This window comes from Arachis hypogaea, chromosome 16 (assembly GCF_003086295.3).
Source record: "Arachis hypogaea cultivar Tifrunner chromosome 16, arahy.Tifrunner.gnm2.J5K5, whole genome shotgun sequence".
Lineage (NCBI taxonomy): Eukaryota > Viridiplantae > Streptophyta > Magnoliopsida > Fabales > Fabaceae > Arachis > Arachis hypogaea.
Window position 1 is genome coordinate 50,922,439 of NC_092051.1, and position 7,696 is coordinate 50,930,134.

Below are 7,696 nucleotides of genomic sequence, written 5' to 3' on the forward strand. Positions count from 1 at the left end.
TCCAAAAATATATAATAGTCCATACTTTGGCCAAGAATAGATGACGTAAACTGGCGTTCAACGCCAGCTTTCTGCCCAAATCTAGCGTCCAGCGCCAGAAAAGGAGCCAAAACCAGAGTTGAACGCCCAAACTGGCACAAAAGCTGGCGTTCAACTCCAAGGAGGACCTCTACACGTGCAACACTCAAGCTCAGCCCAAACACACACCAAGTGGGCCCCGGAAGTGGATTTATGCATCAATTACTTACTCATGTAAACCCTAGTAGCTAGTTTATTATAAATAGGACCTTTTACTATTGTATTTGGCATCCTGGATTGTATTTTGATCCTGTGATCACGTTTTGGGGGCTGGCCATCTCGGCCATGCCTGGACCTATCACTTATGTATTTTTAACAGTAGAGTTTCTACACTCCATAGATTAAGGTGTGGAGCTCTGCTGTTCCTCAAAGATTAATGCAAAGTACTTCTGTTTTCTATTCAACTCATCTTATTTCGCTTCTAAGATATCCATTCGCACCCAAGAACGTGATGAAGGTGATGATTATGTGTGACGCTCATCACCATTCTCCCCTATGAACACGTGCCTGACAAACACTTCCGTTCTACATGAAATAAGCTAGAATGAATATCTCTTAGATCTCTTAATCAGAATCTTCGTGGCGTAAGCTAGAATGATGGCAGCATTCAAGAGAATCCGGAAAGTCTAAACCTTGTCTGTGGTATTCTGAGTAGGATTCAATGATTGAATGACTGTGACGAGCTTCAAACTCGCGAGTGCTGGGCGTTAGTGACAGACGCAAAAGGAGGGTGAATCCTATTCCAGCATGATCGAGAACCAACAGATGATTAGCCGTGCTGTGACAGAGCATGTGAGCATATTTTTCACTGAGAAGAGGGGATGTAGCCACTGACAACGGTGATGCCCTTGCATAAAGCCAGCCATGGAAAGGAGTAAGACTGATTGGATGAAGATAGCAGGAAAGCAGAGATTCAGAGGAACAAACGCATCTCTATACGCTTATCTGAAATTCTCACCAATGAATTACATAAGTATCTCTATCCCTATTTTATTAATTAATATTCGAAAACACCATTCTCAATTTATATCTGCCTGACTGAGATTTGCAAGGTGACCATAGCTTGCTTCATACCAACAATCTCCGTGGGATTCGACCCTTACTCACGTAAGGTATTACTTGGACGACCTAGTGCACTTGCTGGTTAGTTGTATCGAAGTTGTGAACCATGGTATTGGCACCATGTTCTTGGCGCCATTGCCAAGGAAAGAAAGAGCCATGAATTTCACATAATCAAAGTGTAATCACGATTGCGCGTACCAAGTTGCTCACGTTGCCAGGGATTGTTTGAGCCTGGACATCACAATTTCGTGCACCAAGTTTTTGGCGCCGTTGCCGGGGATTGTTCGAGTTTGGACAACTGACGGTTCATCTTGTTGCTCAGATTAGGTAATTTTCTTTTTGTTTCCTTTTCAAAAATTTTTCAAAAATATTTCAAAATTTTCTCACCTGTTTTCGAAAAAAAAAATAAAAATAAAAATGTTTTCAAAAATTTTATTCAAAATTTTTAAGAATGAATTCTAGTGTTTCATGAAGCATGTTGAAGCCTGGCTGGCTGTAAAGCCATGTCTAATTCCTTTGGAAATGAGTATGTCAGGCGTGTCATGTCTGAATTACATGCTGAAGCTTGGCTGGCCATTGGCCATGTCTAGTGTTTTGGACCGGAGCTTTCATTGAAAGCTTGGCTGGCTAGTGAGCCATGTCTAATTCCTGGACTGAAGCTTTAGACTAAGAATGCAAGATTCCTGGAATTCATGTTAAAAATTTTGGAATCCTTATTTTTTCTTTTTCATATAATTTTCGAAAAAAAATCCAAAAAAATTAGAAAATCAAAAAAAAAAATCAAAAATATTTTTGTGTTTCTTGTTTGACTCTTGAGTCATGTTATAAGTTTGGTGTCAATTGCATATGCATCTTGCATTTTTCTAAAATTCTCATGCATTCATAGTGTTCTTCATGATCTTCAAGTTGTTCTTGGTAAGTCTTCTTGTTTGATCTTGATGATTTTTTGTTTTGTGTCTTTTCATGTTTATCATATGCATTCTTGAATTCTTAGTGCCAAAGCATTAAAGAATTCTAAGTTTGGTGTCTTGCATGTTTTCTTTGCATTAAAAATTTTTCAAAATTGTGTCTATGATGTTCATCTTGACATTCAAAGTGTTCTTGGTGTTCATCTTGACATTCATAGCATTCTTGCATGCATTCATTGTTTTGATCTAAAAATTTTATGCATTGCATCTTTTTAGTGTTTTTCTCTCTCATTATAAAAATTTCAAAAATCAAAAAAATATCTTTCCCATTTTCTCTCATCAAATTCGAAAATTTGGATTGACTTTTTCAAAAATTTTTAAAATCAAGTTGTTTCTTATGAGTCAAATCAAATTTTCAATTTGAAAATCTTATCTTTTTCAAAATCTTTTTCAAAAATCAAATCTTTTTCAAAATTCTTAGTTATTTTCGAAAATTCCAAAAATATTTTTCAAAAATCTTTTCCTTATTTTTATATCATAATTTTTGAAAATAACATAATCAATTAATGTTTTGATTCAAAAATTTGAAGTTTGTTACTTGCTTGTTAAGAAAGATTCAAACTTTAAGTTCTAGAATCATATCTTGTGATTTCTTATGAATCAAGTCATTAATTGAGATTTTAAAAATCAAATCTTTTTCAAAACTAATTTCTAAAATATCTTCTTATCTTACCTTTTTCAAAAAGTTGGTTTCAAAATATCTTTTCTAACCTCCTAACTTCTTATCTTTTCAAAATTTGTTTCAACTAACTAACTAACTTTTGTTTGTTTCTTAACTTTTTCAAAACTACCTAACTAACTCTCTCTCTCTAATTTTCGAAAATATCTACCCTCTTTTTCAAGAATTTCTTTTTAATTAATTAATTATTCTTATTTTTATTTTTGATTTTAAAAATTTTCGAAAAATACTAACATTTTTCAAAAACTATTTTCAAAAATCACTAACTCTTTTTCAAAAATTATTTTCGAAAATTCCTTCTCTCTCATCTTATTCTAATTATTTATTCATCTACTAACATCTCATCTCACATCTCTGCCATCCTCACAGTTGTGTTTCTTCCATTATATTACATTCTTTGTCCCCCCCTCTTCTTTTACTCACACAGGGATCCCTATACTGTGGTATAAAGGATCTCTATTATTATTATTTTTTTTCTGTGCCCTCTTCTTTGTCATATGAGCAGGAGCAAGGATAAGAACATTCTTGTGGAAGCAGAACCAGAACCTGAAAGGACTCTGAAGAGAAAATTAAGAGAAGCTAAAATATAACAATCCAGAGATAACCTTTCAGACATTTTCGAACAGGAAAAGGAGATGGCAGCCGAAAATAATAATAATGTAAGGAAGATGCTTGGTGACTTTACTGCACCTAATTCCAATTTACATGGAAGAAGCATCTCCATTCCTGCCATTGGAGCAAACAACTTTGAGCTGAAACCTCAATTAGTTTCTCTGATGCAGCTGAACTGCAAGTTTCATGGACTTCCATCTGAAGATCCTTTTCAGTTCTTAACTGAATTCTTGCAGATATGTGATACTGTCAAGACTAATGGAGTAGATCCTGAAGTCTACAGGCTCATGCTTTTCCCTTTTGCTGTAAGAGACAGAGCTAGATTATGGTTGGATTCTCAACCCAAAGACAGCCTGAACTCTTGGGATAAGCTGGTCACGGCTTTCTTAGCCAAGTACTTTCCTCCTCAAAAGCTGAGCAAGCTTAGAGCTGATGTTAAAACCTTCAGACAGAAAGAAGGTGAATCCCTCTATGAAGCTTGGGAAAGATACAAATAGTTGACCAAAAAGTGTCCTTCTGACATGCTTTCTGAATGGACCATCCTGGATATATTCTATGATGGTTTATCTGAGCTATCAAAGACGTCACTGGACACTTCTGCAGGTGGATCCATTCACCTAAAGAAAATGCCTGCAGAAGCTCAAGAACTCATTGACATGGTTGCTAATAACCAGTTCATGTACACTTCTGAAAGGAATCCTATGAATAATGGGACGCCTATGAAGAAGGGAATTCTTGAAGTTGATACTCTGAATGCCATATTGGCTCAGAATAAAATATTGACTCAGCAAGTCAATATGATTTCTCAGAGTCTGAATGGAATGCAAGCTGCATCCAACAGTACTCAAGAGGCTTCTTATGAAGAAGAAGCTTATGATCCTGAGAACCCTGCAATAGCAGAGGTGAATTACTTAGGTGAACCTTATGGAAACACCTATGACTCATCATGGAGAAATCATCCAAATTTCTCATGGAAGGATCAAAAGCCTCAACAAGGCTTTAATAATGATGGAAGAAATAGGTTTAACAATAATAAACCTTTTCCATCATCCACTCAGCAACAGACAGAGAACTCTGAACAAAATACTTCTAATTTAGCAAACTTAGTCTCTAATCTGTCCAAGGCCACTGTAAGTTTCATGAATGAAACAAGATCTTCCATTAGAAATTTGGAAGCACAAGTGGGCCAGCTGAGTAAAAGGATCACTGAAATCCCTCCCAATACTCTCCCAAGCAATACAGAAGAGAATTCAAAAGGAGAGTGCAAGGCCATTGACATAAGCAAAATGGCCGAACCCAATGAGGGAGAGGAGGACGTGAATCCCAAGGAGGAAGACCTCCTGGGACGTCCAGTGACCAATAAGAAGCTTCCCTCTGAGGAACCAAAGGAATCTGAGACTCATCTAGAGACCATAGAGATTTCATTGAACCTCCTTATGCCCTTCATGAGCTCTAATGAGTATTCCTCTTCTGAAGAGAATAAGGATGTTACAGAAGAGCAAACTGCCAAGTTTCTTGGTGCAATCATGAAGATAAATGCCAAATTATTTGGCATTGATACTTGGGAAGTTGAACCTCCCTTGTTCATCAATGAACTAAGTGATCTGGATCAACTGACATTGCCTCAGAAGAGACAGGATCCTGGAAAGTTCATAATACCCTGTACCATAGGCACCATGATCTTTAAGGCTCTGTGTGACCTTGGTTCAGGAATAAACCTCATGCCCCTCTCTGTAATAGAGAAACTGGGAATCTATGGGGTGCAAGCTGCTAAAATCTCATTAGAGATGGCAGACAGTTCAAGAAAACAGGCTTATGGACAAGTAGAGGACGTGTTAGTAAAGGTTGAAGGCCTTTACATCCCTGCTGATTTCATAGTTCTGGATACTGGAAAGGAAGAGGATGAATCCATCATCCTAGGAAGACCTTTCCTGGCCACAGCAAGAGCTGTGATTGATGTTGACAGAGGTGAAATAGTCCTTCAATGGAATGAGAACTCCCTTGTGTTCAAAACTCAAGGATCTCCCTCTGCAACCATGGAGAGGAAGCAGAAAAAGCTTTTCTCAAAGCAGAGTCAACCAGAGCCCCCACAGTCAAACTCTAAGTTTGGTGTTGGGAGGCCACAACCAAACTCTAAGTTTGGTGTTGAACTCCCATATCCAAACTCTAAGTTTGGTGTTGGAGAGTCTCAACAAAGCTCTGCACATCTGTGAGGCTCCATGAGAGCCCACTGTCAAGCTATTGACATTAAAGAAGCGCTTGTTGGGAGGCAACCCAATTTTTATTTATCTAACTATATTTTTCTTAGTTATATGTCTTTGTAGGTTCATGATCATGTGGAGTCACAAAATAAATATAAAAATTAAAAACGGAATCAAAAACAGCAGAAGAAAAATCACACCCTGGAGGAGCATCTGTCTGGCGTTCAGTGCCAGAACAGAGCATGGTTCTAGCGCTGAACGCCCACAATGGGTAGCTTCTGGGCGCTGAACGCCAGAACAGGCATGGTTTTGGCGTTCAACGCCAGAAATGGCACACAAATGGGCGTTGAACGCCCAAAATGGCTACCAACCTGGCGCTGAACGCCCAGAGTTGTGTGCAAAGGCATTTTTACATGCCTAATGGGTGCAGGGATGTAAATCCTTGAACACCTCAGGATCTGTGGACCCCACAGGATCCACTCAGGATCTGTGGACCCCACAGGATCCCCACCTACCTCCACTCACTTCTTCTCACCACTCTCTTTCACACAACCCCATAAACACTCTTCCCAAAAAAAAAACCCTTCACCAATCACCTCAAACTCTCTTCCCCTTCACCTCTTCACCACTCACATCCATCCACTCTTCCCTATAAACCTACCTCATAAACTCCACCTACCTTCAAAAATTCAAAACCAATTTCCCACCCAAACCCACCCATATGGCCAAAACCTTTACCCCCCTCCCTTCCCTATATAAAGACCTCCATTCTTCATCAAATTCACACAACACATCCCTCTACACTCCTCTTGGCCGAAACCACATCTCCCTCTCCCTCTCCATATTTCTTCTCCTTCTTCTTCTATTCTTTTGTTTATTGCTCGAGGGCGAGCAATATTCTAAGTTTGGTGTGGTAAAAGCATAAGCTTTTTGTTTTTCCATTACCATTGATGGCACCTAAGACCGGAGAATCCTCTAGAAAGGGGAAGGGGAAGATAAAAGCTTCCACCTCCGAGTCATGGGAGATGGAAAGGTTCATCTCCAAAGCCCATCAAGACCACTTCTATGATGTTGTGGCCAAGAAGAAGGTGATCCCCGAGGTCCCTTTCAAACTCAAAAGAAATGAGTATCCGGAGATCCGACATGAAATTCAAAAAAGAGGTTGGGAAGTTCTAACAAATCCCATCCAACAAGTCGGCATCTTAATGGTTCAAGAGTTCTATGCCAATGCATGGATCACCAAGAACCATGATCAAAGTAAGAACCCGGATCCAAAGAACTATGTTACAATGGTTTGGTGGAAATACTTAGATTTTAGTCCGGAGAATGTGAGGTTGGCGTTTAACTTGCCCATGATGCAAGGAAATGAACGCCCTTACACTAGAAGGGTCAACTTTAATCAAAAGTTGGACCAAGTCCTTATGGACATATGCGTGGAAGGAGCTCAATGGATGGTTGACTCCAAAGGCAAGCCGGTTCAACTAAGAAGATTGGACCTCAAGCCTGTAGCTAGAGGATGGTTGGAGTTCATTCAATGCTCAATCATTCCCACTAGCAACCGGTCTGAAGTTACTATAGACCGGGCCATCATGATCCATAGCATCATGATTGGAGAAGAGGTGGAAGTTCATGAGATTATACCTCAAGAACTCTACAAGGTGGCTGACAAGTCTTCCACTATGGCAAGGTTAGCCTTTCCTCACCTCATTTGCCACCTATGCAATTCAGCTGGGATTGACATAGAGGGAGATATCCTCATTAAAGAGGACAAGCCCATCACTAAGAAAAAGATGGAGCAAGCAAGAGAGCCCATTCATGGAGCTCAAGAGGCGTATGAAGCTCATCACCATGAGATCCCAGAAATGCCTCAAATGCACTTTCCTCCACAAAACTATTGGGAGCAAATCAACACCTCCCTAGGAGAATTGAGTTCCAATATGGGACAACTAAGGGTGGAACATCAAGAGCACTCCATCATGCTCCATGAAATAAGAGAAGATCAAAAAGCAATGAGGGAGGAGCAACAAAGACAAGGAAGAGACATAGAAGAGCTCAAGGACATCATTGGTTCCTCAAGAAGGAAACGCCACCATCAC

The 7,696-nt window shown here is 39.3% G+C and overlaps 1 non-coding gene across 1 annotated transcript; it reads right to left on the reverse strand.

Moving 5' to 3' along the window:
* Nucleotides 1-3,818: 3,818 nt before the first annotated feature.
* LOC112760505 (small nucleolar RNA R71) lies at nucleotides 3,819-3,926 on the reverse strand. Its single transcript, XR_003180942.1, has one exon. It is a non-coding gene; the product is annotated as a small nucleolar RNA R71 (small nucleolar RNA).
* Between the last annotated feature and the right edge of the window lie 3,770 nt (nucleotides 3,927-7,696).